The sequence below is a fragment of the Notolepis coatsorum genome (assembly GCF_963971535.1).
Source record: "Notolepis coatsorum genome assembly, chromosome: 4".
Taxonomy (NCBI): Eukaryota; Metazoa; Chordata; class Actinopteri; order Aulopiformes; family Paralepididae; genus Notolepis; species Notolepis coatsorum.
Genome location: NC_140168.1, coordinates 152,196,253 through 152,208,296, shown reverse-complemented (window position 1 = coordinate 152,208,296; position 12,044 = coordinate 152,196,253).

Below are 12,044 nucleotides of genomic sequence, written 5' to 3'. Positions count from 1 at the left end.
ACTACACCACCGTGCTGTGAGGAGACAGTGTTAACCACTACACCACCGTGCTGTGAGGTGACAGTGTTAACCACTACACAGCCGTGCTGTGTGAGGAGACAGTGTTAACCACTACACCACCGTGCTGTGAGGCGACAGTGTTAACCACTACACCACCGTGCTGTGAGGAGACAGTGTTAACCACTTCACCACCCTGCTGTGAGGAGACAGTGTTAACCACTACAACACTGTGCTGTGAGGCGACAGTGTTAACCACTACACCACCGTGCCGTGAGGCGACAGTGTTAACCACTACACCACCGTGCTGTGAGGTGACAGTGTTAACCACTACACCACCGTGCTGTGAGGCGACAGTGTTAACCACTATACCACCGTGCTGTGAGGCGACAGTGTTAACCACTACACCACGGTGCCGTGAGGCGACAGTGTTAACCACTTCACCACCGTGCTGTGAGGCGACAGTGGTTAACCACTACCCCACCGTGCTGAGGGGGAAAAGGATGAGAAATGCTGGCCACGTCGTGATATTAATTGCAGCAGTAGTCCTACTCTGTGTGAGAGAGGAAAATGGGCACTTGCTTTTGATAAACATCGAGATTGAAAGCCGCCATATCAGCCGGAGTCTTAACATTGCAGCATCACTGTTGCGGCAGTGGGCCAGCCTGAGGGTATGATGACAGTCATTAAGACACTCCTAGCTCTGACCTCTCTGTGGTTATTATTGTAGAAGCCACATCAGTGGCTAGACTAGAGGTGGTTCAACACTGCCACCTTGTGGTGACAAAGTAATATAACTATATTATGTCCTCTTGTCCAGGGAATTGAGCCTGGTGCTCATCAGATAATTGCTTCAAAAAAAAAATATAATAATAATAATAATAATAATAATAATAATAATAATAATAATAATAATAATAATAATAATAATAATAATAATAATAATAATAATAATAATAATAATAATAATAATAATAATAATAATAATAATAATAATAATAATAATAATAATAATAATAATAATAATAACAATAACAATGCCCATAGTGTGAATGTCCATTTTGTGGCCCTTTTCCCATAAATACAGACTTAAAAAAAAAAAAAAATCTTCCTTTAATCCCCTCCATAACACTTTCAGTGCCTTTGATTAACATTGATTTACCCCGTTGAATGCCACCATCCACTTCAATGTTAGCATTAAAAACGCCTAATCTGGGGCGCCCTCGTGGTGCATACCATAGTGCCTCGCGCACCTACGCGGCCGACCCGGGTTCGATCCCAGCTCCCATCGTTATTTGTCGCATGTCCTCCCCACCTCTCCTCCCGTTCGCCCTCTCCTCTGTCGGTCCTGCGTGACCAATAAAGCTGTAAAAATGCAAAAAAAATATTTAAAAATAAATATATAAAACGCCTAATCTATGTTTTAAATTATGTGTCTAATCTGCCCGTCGCTTATCAATGACTCGTTTTCCAGTCAACATTGTCGAAACGGATTGTTTTTTTATCGGTTCATTTCGTTTTATAGCATTTTGAAAAACCATTGTTTTCAAGGAAAATATAAAGATTCCATGATAAAAGACATTTACTGGAATATTCTAGAATACACAAAAACGTTGTAATTTTTCTGCCTATTTATGAATCGTTTTCAAATAAACGCTAGATTATCGATAGTATATGACGTATGCACGATATAGACGCGAGCTGAAAAACCGATTATCTTATTTCCTCATCAGCGATCACAGCCACACACACACACACGCATAGGGCAAAAGCTTATATCTCCGTGAAAACAGGTCTGATTATCCTAAGACTGGTCAAATAGATTCCTTACCTGAGATCAGATGTTATCCAAAAAGATTATTCCAATTCCTGATCGCCATTCCAAATATCGATCACGCTTATTGATTACAGTGTTGATTCCTGTAAATACATAATCCAGGCTGATTTCCGTCCCGCGAGCAGATCGCTCTTGAGCAGACTGCTCACCAGCACAAGGAGCAAGTTGGCTCCCCCCCAGAGATCTACAGATCCCAGGTCAGTCTAAGCGACTGACCTGCAGTTACACAGGGATAGACGATAGGGGGCGCTTTTTTCCAATCTGAGCTCCTGTAGGGGCTGGTGCACCAACGGGAGACTCGGTTGATGAAATATGAATTCAGATTGCTAATAAAAAAATAAAACGATATTTGTCGTTGTGGGCACTCAATGGGGGGGCTGATAAAACGAGATATGTCGTCCGTGGCACTGAAAGGGTTAATGATTGGGGAAGGATTATTGTCATGGAGCCTAATGTATTATATTTCCTGATGCTCAACTCATTCCAAATCAGTTCCACAATGGGCATCATGTCCTATTTACTTATTTCACAAATTGTATGCATACTATCAGTGCACGCACTAACAGGAACGTGGCAAAAATATTTGCCAATAATGTTCTCCCAACGGTTAAAAAAAACAATAATTTCACTTTGGTAGAACATTTTCTTTTTCCATGTCAGATGGATATATCTCACATCACACATCAATATAATGGCACACTCATTGAAACAGAGCTGACCTCTGATCTGAAAGAAGACTCTTTGAAACCCGGCTCCTCTTCGTTACCGTACATGCACTCCAAAATGACAGGGAGAGGCGGGGATGTTACCTTGTAGTTAGTAAAGTACAAGTCTTTAGGCAGATGCATATCACCCCACTTTGAAGTAAATCCTTCAAGCAATGACTAATGGTCTTACAATTTACCTATCTCAAGCCCCACCCTCTTTTCTTGATTCTCCAATCACAACTGTTACTTCGCTCAAAGAGGGCGGGGCTTGAGATAGGTAAATTGGTGTGTGTGTGTGTGGGAGGGGGGGGGGGTACAGTATATTATTGTTTTAATGGGAGAAAAGACATCAGTAAATGTCAACGGTCCCTCCTTAAAAAAAAGTTGATTGAGACAAATATCCTTGAATTTCTTTTTATTATCTTTTTCCCCCTCCTTTTTCCGATTTTTTTCCCATCCCACTGTTAGTCGTTATGCCAATTCCCAACCCCCTTCCTGGTTGTTGCGCACCCCCCCCCCTACTGTTGGTCCGGGAGGCCGGAGACTGTCACATGCTTTCCTCCTCCGACACATGTGCAGCCAGCCGGCAGCCAGCCTGGCAGCGCAGATTCTCACCGGGAGAGTGTAACGTGTGGAAGGTCACACTACCTTTCTCCAGATCCTACCCTCGCTGTGCAGGCGCCCCGACCAAACTGTAGGGGTCGCTGTCCACAACGCCCAGGACCCACCCATGGCTTCCCTCCCCCTAACTCAGCCAAACGAGTTAGTATAGCGATCAGCCCAAGCCAAGGCAATGCTGACTCTCCGGGAGTCGAAACCGCAGCCTCTTGCATTGGTGACAAGCACAATCTCCGCTACGCCACCTGACCTCCATCCTTGAATTCTTAACCCTAGATCACATAACGTGGGTCAAAATGACCCGGCTAGGTGTTTTCTGTTGTATAATATTGTCCAAAATATTGTCTGTGTTTTCCCTGATAGACCATGTATTCCTGAAATAATTTGTGATCCCCATCAATGTCAATTTCATATCCATTAGTGAGTTGAATTTTGGCAGAATAAAATCCGTTCTGCCCCTTTTTAGTGGAATATGAATGATTGTCACGGAATCGATTAAAGTAATTGGATAGATATTTCAGACCTGTATTTTGAACTATTTGTGTGTAAGACCTAATTTTATGTGAATTACCCTTTTATTGACCGGAAGCCAATGCCTTGCTCAGGGGCACTTCCGACAGTATTGACATTATGGGCAACGGGGATCGAACCAGCAACCTTTTGTTTACCAGGCGGCCTGCCAACCTGGTACATTTAAAAAGTATGATTAACTGCAGACTAGTTAGTGTGTACTAGCTAGATGAAGTGTGTACAGAAAGCTCTCCAATGTAGAGATTTCCAATATGTGTTTTTTTTTGTGTTGGAGGTGGGTGTTTTGAAGACCGCCGCCAGGTGGAGAAGACAAGAAAGATGAATGTCTACCGCCGTTAGGCGCGCAGTGGGCGGAATTAGGCCTTTCTGTCCTGCGGTCTGCTCACCCTGTGCGTTTGTTGGGCGCTCTCCCCTCTTTCGCACAGTCGGTGTCCTGTTCCCCCCCCCCCCAACCCTCCCCGGTGTTCTGATGGTTGTAGGGGACCTCAGCGGGTGCATTTGTCGGGCTCTCCGCCCTGCTCCGCTCTTGTGTCCCACTAAGAGCAGAGCGCAGAGCTATTACGAAATATAAGGAAGGTTATCCTATAACCCTAGTTATATGAGTAATAGCGAGCGCTCTGCTCTCACTCACTGAGGGCTCCTAATTGTCTTCCGAATAACGGTCAAGGGAAGGGAAGAGCGGAAGTACGGTCACACACCTCGCTTAAATGCATGGACGGAAGTGGGCGTGGCCGGACAGCTGTAGGTGCATTGTGGCAGGAAACTTTCAAGGTCACAATAGGTGACAGGGGAATATCCCACGAAGAGCAGAGCACTCGCTATTACTCATAACTAGGGTTATAGGATAACCTTCGTTTCAAACTAAAACGGCTGGATGTCATTTTGTGAGTCTTTCACCTTTTACATATCTAGCTTTGGCATGGATTGATTGTTTAGATCGCTAGCATGGCTAACAAAGGCAAATATATTGTAGTCTGCCCCGTCATTCTGACCAGGATTAGGTTCCTTTTGCCCCCTTGATGCACACGATCACTGAGTCTGACGTGAACAGCGGACAGGTCTACAGCAGCAGTTCCCTGAGATCAAGATCACCTTCTCTGAAATCACCCAGAGATGCTGTTGGAGGGCTGATGTCAAGCTGGGGGAAATGGACAAGTCAAGGGAGTTTGTCAACAGTGCTATGCATAGGCGGCGGGTATATAAGGCCAGGGGAGGCAATGCCGACCCAGTCTGCGCATTATTATAGGCAGCCTAGGCTACGATATTGTGTGTGTATGGGCTGCTGCAGCCCGGTGGTGACAATACGCAAGGGTCGGCCAACCAAGGTGTCAATGGCAGTAGGTGTGGTGGCCGTTAACATTCCAGATTGCAGGCAGTAACCAATCACGCCGCATCATCAAACTAACCGATGCCAGTCTGGTCTTCAAAACCCTCCATGATCTAGCCCCACCCCCACTTTCCGATTTTTCACCTCCAGGTTCGCGTGTAGTCTTTTACCAACAAACTTGCAGTTCCGCGTTCGGGTTCAGAACTGTTGTACCGGGTGAGTTGGCTGTTCCATTAAGGACAAGTACATTTAGCAAATCAGCCCTCTCCATGAGAGCTGCCAAGACTGGAACTTCATTCCAAGTTACATGCCGCCTGGGCATAACACGGATCACCTGTGGCCGAGGGCATGATGAGACTGAGTCAGAGTTAATCAAACCGTGGAAACTTTTTAGAGCTACTATGTACATTGTTTTCAAAGCATGATGAGATCCAAATTACGGAAAACGTTTCCTTCATTGCCGTCGGCACCGCAACTTGTGAACGTTTCCCAATGAGGCGCATCCGAAACTGGCTAAAAGAACAACAATATGCGCCAGGAGAGACGGTCAACTCTGAGTCCGCTTCACATTGAAAGTGATCTCACAGACCAACTTAAAGCAGAAAAGATCATTGTGCGCGAAACGTCGCATTTTTTTTGTTGCATTAAGGTAAGACAATGGTTAATCATATTGGATGCCTTCATTTGAACAATTAATTTGCACTATATGAAATGAGTGGGGCTCGCTGTAGTAGCCTAGTAGACGTGGGTGTGTGTATTGTATGACATCAGAACCTGGACAGCACCGTTTGCGTGCAAGCAAAAAAGAAAAAGGGAACATTTTGCTCGCTCCATGCGGGTCCCGTCCCATCAATAGCCTACCCTAATGTCCAGCTCACCCGCCGCCTATGGTGCTATCATGGCTCCATTTTGTTAGGGGTTTGGGGTGGGTGGGAGTTTTGTACATCACCCTCGCATTAGGCTTGGCAGTCCTGGTCTATTTCTGCGAGATGGAGTTCATCAACCCTAACCCAGGGTCTAATGCTCTCTTGCCCGCGCTGGATGTAGCAATATTGTCTCCCAGTGTTGTTATAGGGGAAGTGATATTATTTCCAATGTCCACACCAGGGGCGTTTTTAGGGTTAGAAAACATTGGGGGCTTCAGCCCTGGGGGGTGGAGGGGGGGTCAGCCCCCCCCCCCCCCTTTTTTTGTTTTTTTTTAAACACAGAAATACGCAATTTTTGAGTAATTAGAGATGAATACTGAATAACTAGAATCATTAGAGGTTCTCAAAGTGAGGTCCAGGTCCATGAGAGGGATCTGGGCAGTCCCCATAGAAAATTCAAAGTTAACAAGACCAAATCATCAGTTTCTTATTTATTTATTTATTTAGCCAGATAAAACATTGATCTGGTCCAAGAAGCCCCAACATGAGTACAAATATACATATATATATACATATATATAATATATATACATATACTGTACATACATACACATATACACCAATAACAAAATAAAAACACAGTTAAGAATCATACACATAAGCAAATAAACAAACAAACATATGCACAGCCTATGTACAAAATAAATAAACAGTTCATCTCTAGTCTTTACAGTTTTCTTCAATTGCATAAACACTCAGATCAAAAGTATTACACAATTATCAAAACCTTACACTCAAGGAGCAAAATATAGGCCCAGATTTGCACCCCTACAATGTCAGCCTCACTTTTTGCAAAACAATACACACAGTGATTTGCAAAACACTAAACACACTTGCATTACATTAGACACAGAATGTCAAATTACCACACATATGAGCCAATTGATTAAACACAGCCATCAGATGCACAAACACACCATTGCTTAATTGTAGATACACAATCAGGTTTAAGCACTATAAAAATGCAGCAGGTGAGTTCACCTGTCTTCAACCAAAATGGAAGGAGAGTGAAGTACTGTACACAGAGAACGTGAAAATATACAATACATTCACCAAACACTACACAAGACAACCAATGATGCAGACTGATGAAAATATACATTTTCTCCCATTTTCCCAAATCAGTCAACATGTCAACATGGAGAATCACAACAAAAAATTATCTTGCCAGATCCAGCTAGGCAAAGAGATAATGTCTAGTATTTTCTGTTTAAATTTTTTCAAAAAAAATTTGTTACTGTAATTTTAACCTGTACTGGATACAGTATTTTATGTTTGTCTGATATTTGCTGAGCTTACAGTGTTATGCACATAGTAGCATGAAAACTGGGACATGTATTGTTGTGATTCTCCATGTTGAAATGTTGACTGATTTGGTTATATGGAGAGAACATTTATATTTTCATCAGTCTGCATCATTGATTTGGGTATATGGAGAGAAAATGTTATTTTTTTCATCAGTCTGCATCATTGATTTGGGTATATGTAGATAAATAAATTATATTTTCATCAGTCTACAGCATTGGTCTTGTGTAGTGTTTGGTGAATTTATTGTATATTCGCACATTCTCTGCATACTTCACTTACAGTACTCTAATCACTGAGAAGTAGAATTGCTAAATGTGTTTTAGGTTAAGCACAGCAGTGTGTGTAACTGGTTCAAACAGAATAAGTCATATGAAACGTGTGTTTCATATGGTAACAAAATTAGTGTATGGTTTTGAAAAGTGTTTAATTTAGCAACGGATCTGAGGTGTTCTGATAATTGTGTGTGTGGTTGTGCTAATTGTGTGTTTTGAAACACCGGGCCCCGTTTTCAAAATCATGCTTAGGCAATCGGAAAAAAAACTGTATTGTGTGTTTATGTTTCAGTCTTCTCATAAAAAAAAGATTAGATTTTTGGGTATTTTCCTGCCTTTGGTCCGCTTTGCATTCACATCTCAAATGAACCGCAGCAGGGTTCACTTGCAAGAGTGAATGAGCTTTCACACCACCCCAAACCAACCGGACTATCCGAGGTTCGATTAAAGCGTATTATAGGACACTGGACATGGGTATGGATGGCTCCAGGTGCTGCTGCGTTAAAGTGCACATCTTCAATATCTGTACTATTTAAAAGCACAGTGCAGGACACACTCAAAGGTTATCGCACCTCAGAGATGGCAGTGGACATGTATGACAGGACAAAGACCATATGTAATGGCCTTTGGATTGAGGAACATACTACCACCAAAGGAGGAAGCAGAAGAGGATGGACGAGTATGTAGTTGAGTCATCTTGTGGCACAAGCTCAGACCTCAGCTCAGGAGATCAGCTGAGACAGAGACTGTTCTATCCAGTCGTCGACAGAATGCTGCAAGAGCTTGAGAGCAGGTTCTCATGAGTTGGATAACAACTTATGAGAGGCATACAGGCATGTTATCCAGCCTCAGACCAGTTTCTCTCAGTGGAATTGCTGCAACCCCTCGCCACACATTACAATATCCAACTATTGCCAGAGGAGATCACAGTTGCAAAGTGTTTCCTGGTCAGGACAGGCAGAGATGCAGTCCCTACTATCCAAAGTGTCTTTTCCCTCCTGGATGATGATGATAATAATAATAATAATAATAATAATAATAATAATAATAATAATAATAATAATAATAATAATAATAATAATAATAATAATAATGCATTTGATTTATAAGGCGCCTTTCAGGACACTAAAAAAAAGTCCACAAATCGGTGAATGAAAAGATTATAGGATCAAATGAAAACTACTTACTAAAAATGTTTAAAAGTACTAAAAACCAACAAAAAATACCAAACACTAACAAACATTCAGCAAAGACAATGGGGATGCTGACATCAAAAAAATAAATAAAAATAAAAGTAAAAAAAAAAAAAAAAAATGTAAACCATTTTTTTTCTCTTTTTTTTTAGATCCGGGGCTAGGAGAAAAACATCCGGGGCTAAAGCCCCGGAAGCCCAGGGCTAACGACGCCACTGGTCCACACATTGCTTTCTCACTTGTCGCCCACCCAATCAATCCTGGGGAAGGAGCAGGGGCATGCACAGATAGGGCCGAAGGGGGGCTTGAGCCCCTGCCCTTCTGCCCCAAGTGCCCTTCCCAAAACATTTTACTTATTTTATTATAAATATGAAGACGGAAATGTATTAAAATGTATATTACCTTTTGTCTTTTATCCAAAGCGACTTACAAGTTTTGTACGACAAGTCAGCAGGAAGGGTACAACTATCAGCTGAGTAACAATGTTCATCAAAGTGTTCAAACTTGAGTGCTGCAGTGTCGAGTTAGTATATAAGGAAGAGTGCATGACAGTAGAGGAAGGTAAGATGGTTAGTTGTATGTTTTGTGCAGTTTCCACGAAAGAAATAGGCCTTATCGATTTAGAAAGTACCCCACATGCACTCATGTAACATTACATGAATCTTGAAACACCACCACACAAAGTAACCTATATCTATAGCTAAGTGGCATTATTAGTAACAAACTGGCAACCACATGAGGGATTGGGTCCAGACGAATCTGACCACGTGAGCCACTCCAATTTGGTAAATTTTTTAGGTAGAACTATTTATCTTTTTGTTTGAAAGTAACTACATACATAAAAATGTCCTCTCTGTGCATTCAGTAGAAAGCTATCCAGCTGCAAGCTAGCCTAGTTTTGCACAAATGAATGGAAGTGTATATGTACCAGCCAGCCTAGCTGTTGGCCAAAATCACCTCTCCCGGAGTTTTAAGCTAGGCTAGTGGTCCGTATCCGTAACAGTATTTCTACTTAATATATATTCCAGTACTCCTTCCAGCTCAGCATGCAGGTTCTGTTTGTCTTCATCGTAGTTTCCACAGTCAGGTTGTAGCATAACAAGATAACTCATTAATCTGCTGCTGATGAATTGCACCTACTATGCAGATATGCGCCTCTTAAAAGCAAACAATCAAACAAACATTCAAAAATACTTTATTATATTTTATTGTGATGGGGAGTCATACAAAAATTTAACAAAAACAAAAAATAAAAACAATACAAAATGACAGTCAGTTTATGAGGGTTTTCCTTTAAACAACAAACTAATTGTAGCCTTCGACATAATAACAGTACAATGTAACAAGTTGGCACAAAACATAAAAAGGGGTGCATGACAATCTAAATTTGGCTTTGAAATAAAGGGGTGTTAACATCTTCATAACAAGATCAATCCTTCATTACAACAGCAAGGACTCATGCTTTATTTTTTTCATTTTGTTTAAATCACAGAGTTGTAGAATTCAGTAGCTTCATAACGACGCGAGGAGCGGGTCCAGTGGACCTCATAGCGGATGCACAAGTAACAGTTTCCATTTCTTCTCTAAATTTTTATTTTTGTTTGTAGTTTATAGGATAACAGGCGGGAACAATTTGACCTTTGACCCCGTTTCCACCATCAGACCGTTACTGGTCTAAAGTATTGCGGTGCCTTTTTACATAATATATAGGCGGTTTCAAAGTGACAACAATTAGCGTTTTAAAAAGGACCCAAGTTTACTTCCTGTTGCAATGTTTGCAAATACAATAACTGACGGGTAACGCACTTGGGTCCAAACTGTTACCTAGCAACAGCATTCCAGTGAAACCGTCTATATACTGTACCTCCTTTCTCCATTACTCCTCTGTTGCCTTTTCAGAAGTCTCTCCATTATAGACCACAGAAGTGACACTTGGCCTCATAAGTTCAAAACGGTTTACTTTAGAGACTGTGCCATCTTGTACAATAAAAACATCTTAATAATTGCATCAGCTTGAATTTTTTTTGGCATTGATTATTCCGCTTAAACCTATGGAAACAAACTATGGGATTGTATTTTATCTACGAGCCACAGCCCCCTACTCAAAGAGAGTGATGCTAGAGAGGGTGCAGTTCCTCTCAACACAGCTAGGGGGGGCAGTTCCTCACAGTACAGCCAATGCATTCAGAAAACTCCACCTGTTTTCTACCCAGAAGACGACACCGCTTCGTCCTCATTTTGAGATTCAATGGTGGCTGCAACGCTGAACCTTACGCATCGCCGCTAACTAGTGGTAAGAGTGATAGGGATGATTCGCCTCCTTATAGAATGAAAGAGCATCTGACTCAAATGGTGTCGTGCAGTGAGGAACAGGGCACACAAAGTACACACTTTGTAGATCGAGTAAAAACACATTTAACTTTAATTTAAGGGTGCAATTAAGCATTTATACCCACTTCAAAGTAAAGAACTACATTTCCCTAAGAGCTAAGACATTGTTCTCGTTCCTTATTGGCAGAGATCTATCTAACCCTGTGTTTGGCACTAAACTGGTGGCCATGTGACATAGTGGTACTTAATATGGCAATAAGTACTGCACTAAAAATGCCAAACTGCTTTGCCAGGTCAGTATTGTCCTAACTAAGATATTAATTAATTAATTAATTAATTAATTAATTAATTAATTAATGCATAGAGCACTATCACTATTGGCAGATCTATTTATTTACACATTTAAAATATCCATGACTGTAAGGTCAACAGTATTATTTCATGAACCACATTTGCCTAATTGGCAGGGGGTGTGACCATTACTACAATCTACTGCAGTGCACTTCTAAAAAATTGCCTTTAAAAAGACAAATATCAGTGTTATTAAGTAACATTTAGTACATTCATCCTATTCCAACCCATTCCTTGTTTTTATAATAATGGATCGCAGCTCTGAAGTAGAAGTATGTCTGCGCAAGTCGTTTCTGAGGACGTTTGGGTTACAATGGAGAGACTGACTTGTGGAAATGCAACAGAAGAGATACACCAATACTAGTGCCGTCTCGTGCGGGAAATGAACCAAAGGTACAATTATACCAGTGTTATCCTGTAAAACATGTCATATGTCATGTTTACATAATACTTGTTTTTGTTAAAACAAACTTCATTTCCCAGAACCACACTTCCAGATTTTGTTTGTTTTCTGATTATTTTTCATACTAAAATATATTATTGTATCAATCCAAACTACAGTATTGTACACTACAATATGTAATAAATAACCATAAAAGAAAATATAAAAATAAGACACATAAATATAAAAAAGTCCTCTAAAAAC